We start from the raw sequence: 3530 nt of genomic DNA on the forward strand, positions 1-3530 counted from the left end.
TTATAGAAGCTTTTTCTGAAACCACTCCAAAACTTGGAAATAAGCTAAGGCCTACAACTTCAAAACCAAAACAATCTAACTATCCTTTAACAGGTAATGAATAAACAAACTGTCCTACCCACACAAAGGAATACTACTCAGTAATGATAGGTACTACTCGTATACCCCAAAGCAAGGATTAGCCTCAAAAGCATTTTTCTGAATTAAAAAAAAAAAAGTAAATATGAAAGAACGCATATTGTGTCATTTAACTTTATGAAATTCTAGGAAAAGCAAATCTAATCTTTAGTGTCATAAGTAGATGTTCCTGGACCCAGGGAGGGGTGAGGAATGGATAGAATGACTATGATAATGGTAGTTTCATTGGTGTGTATATTTGTCAAAGCTACTGAATTTCACATTTCAAATGGGTATAAACCAAAAAAGACTAATTTAGAGAAAAAATAAGCAGATAATAGTACAGATGCATTTAGAACTAATCTATTTAGTTCATTTCTAGAGTTAAGCCTGTAGACACAGAAGGACTTGTAAGAGCTCAGAATAGTCACTCCTAAAGCAAATGAAGAAAGAAGTAATTCTCTGTCTTCCTCACCCCCTTTCTTCTCTTCCCTCTTCTCCTCTCCCTCTTATGCACAGATAATATAAATGTAAAACATTTGTGTGATATATGTGCAGTTTGCGAAAATAAGGTATTGGGGAAGAACATTGGAAAATTGTCAAAAGTTCTTTTTTAGAGTAAAAAATATCTTTAAAAATAAAAAGTAATTCACCTCGCTTGACTGTTTCTAAATTGATGAGGAAGGAATAATTTATGAGTCTATTTTTACATATTTAATTGATCCGTAATAGATATAATAATGGGTTACTGTTTTTTCCTCCAAAGTATCTTGTAATTAGTGTAAAATTGTTATAACAAGATTCATGCAAGCCTTAAATCATGATACATTTTTAAATTTAAAACTGCTCCCATGTTTTCCTTTAAGATTGATTTGAGTTAGCAAAATCATAAAGAATCTTACATTTGTGAAGAGGCATCTAACAATTATGACCCTAAAAGGAATCCTTCCATTTAGTTTTTTAACAGGTGGTTAAGTTACAAAATCTTTTTTTTTTCAGTGTTGTAGCATTTTCGTTTTATTTGTTTTAATTATGAAAATAGAATTTACTGCTGTTACAGGCCTACAGAGAATCATTATTTACCATGGACTATGTTTGCTGGAGAAGTCTAAATGAGGAGGGCAAAAAGTCTGTAAATGAGATGTTAGGATCAATAAAATTTGTGGAGAAATGGAATTCCACATTCCTTGTTGACCCAGATCATTCCCCGAGATCTCTCCTTTTTAGACACATATTTATTTTTCACTTTATCTTCTGGCATCGAAGTCTGAGTGGGTAAAGCCTAAGCACTGTTTTGGCTCTGGTAACGATCTTGAAGGTAAGCAGCTTGGGTTAGCTCAGCTGACATTTGAGGTGTCACTTCCAGCACCTGAATTAAGGGAAACACAATACTTCGAAGCAGTCTCAAAATTCAGCGTGTACCAACACTACCTGGAACATTTTTAAAACATAGATTACTGCCCTCCCCCCCCCCCCACCCCCAGCTTCTGATTCACCAGATCTGTAGCAGGATCCGGTTATTTGCCGGTTGTATTATCCAGGTGATGCTGATGCAGGAGGGCCAGGGAATCACACCGTGCTTTCAACCAGAAGAGGGGATTTCCTTGAATTAGGAATGCCAAACAGCAACACAAACCCGTCACATTCAGGTCTAAACTGGAACTGGAAAGTCCTAAAAATTCTCAGCGACTGTCCTGCATCCTCCACGTCCACACAGGCATTACAAAATCTTAATCTTTACCAGATTAAATAACAAATGTTTACCCTTCTAAATCTCTACATATCTTACACATTCAGGTATTTCTTTCACATCAAGTATTTCTTGTCCATTTGTCTTTTTTTGTTTGTTTGTTTGTCTTTCACCAATTAGGAAATATATCTTTTCCTTCCATCTTTTTACTGTGTTGTCATAGCAAAAGAGGTTATTATAACCCAGAAGTTTAGAAAGCCACCAACACTTTATGATACCTTTTATAGTGAGGGTCTATATAGCTAATTATTCTGAGAAAAAATAAAATAAAAGGGAACAGGGATTTAATTGTGGCAGGGAAACCTAATGGCCATAAACTTCATACTTTGGGGACAATTAAAGCCTGGTGCATCTTGTTGCTTGTTTGTTGCTGTTTATATTGAGTGATTCTGTAGGGTACCCTGGTACTGATAGGATCTCTTGTATGCATAAATATAAATGACAACATTGTTTTCACACCATTACTTAGGTTGAGATAAATAGGGAATTGAATTAAAGTTAATGTTATTTTTTCCACAGCCATGCCCTTGAAAACGTTAAAATAATTAAAAAAATATTCTCAATACTTAAAAAAATCTCAATAGTTACATTCTATAATCTTGAGACACTCTTTTTCTGTTTTACCTTGAAGAAAAAAAATGGTGCATCATTTGAATCCACCAGAAAACTGGTTAATTAGCAAATAACAATGATAATAGCAGGAGAAGTGTCAGTATTAATAATAAATAAAAAATCAAGTTTCACTTGGACATTTTGACACTTCCCCTATAGAATAGGGCTGAGGACAACCATACTCGATAGCATTATCGAAACTGAACACTGTCAGAATACTGAAAAGCCTTCCTCAATGATGAGGGTATATGCCTGAGATAGTCATAGATTGAACAGCACTCACAGAAGTCCCCATGCTGGACAGAGGATAGGAGTCAGAGGACGAAAGAACAAGTTTTCACAACCTTGCATGTTGGCACCACCCCAAATCCAGAATAATATGAATCATGAATAGAATTGCTTTCAGTGAACCTGACCACTGGAAAAAAAGGAGAAGTATCACAATATAGGAATGAGGAAACTGAATTGCTCTCATTGGCAATAACATGGAGTGAGTGCTTGACATGAAGTTTTACATTACTCACTTGCATTGCAAGGTAAAATTTATTTTAGCCTACCTGAATGTTAAGTAATATAAAGTACAATAGAAAATACTTCTTTATAATCCCTGCAGTTATCCTTTTTTCTATCACCAAAGGCTATCGAACTTTTAATTTGTGTTTCATGAATGACTTTAGCATCCGTACTCCATTATCTGAAGTGGATCTCAACCCTCTACTCAATGATAGTGGTGCTCCAACATTCAGACTCCACTTAATATTTGTCTCTTGGACTCATGGATTTTATCATAGTTGTTTTGTTTCTTTTTGTAAGGACTAGCATGTTTATTGCATTTATTGTTAAACATTTTTATTGTTAATTCAAGATTAACCTCTTTGAATAACTAAAAATGACTGCAATTTTTTTTCATAGTTAGATATATATGTAAGTAAAATTATCTGTGTGTGTAAGACATATGTGAGATATTCAATTTCAAAAATGTATTCAACATCTATGTGTATTAGTATGCACATAACAAAATTTTATACAAGCATATTGCATTTTTTAGAAA

General features: G+C 34.1%; 1 long non-coding RNA gene across 1 annotated transcript; it reads right to left on the minus strand.

Annotated features, from left to right (window-relative positions):
- Positions 1-1334: 1334 nt before the first annotated feature.
- LOC131511443 (uncharacterized) lies at positions 1335-1830 on the minus strand. The gene is made up of 2 exons (XR_009261529.1): positions 1614-1830; positions 1335-1486 (listed from the first exon to the last, which is right to left on the minus strand). It is a non-coding gene; the product is annotated as an uncharacterized LOC131511443 (long non-coding RNA).
- Positions 1831-3530: the final 1700 nt, after the last annotated feature.

This window comes from Neofelis nebulosa, chromosome 5 (assembly GCF_028018385.1).
Source record: "Neofelis nebulosa isolate mNeoNeb1 chromosome 5, mNeoNeb1.pri, whole genome shotgun sequence".
NCBI classification, from domain to species: Eukaryota; Metazoa; Chordata; class Mammalia; order Carnivora; family Felidae; genus Neofelis; species Neofelis nebulosa.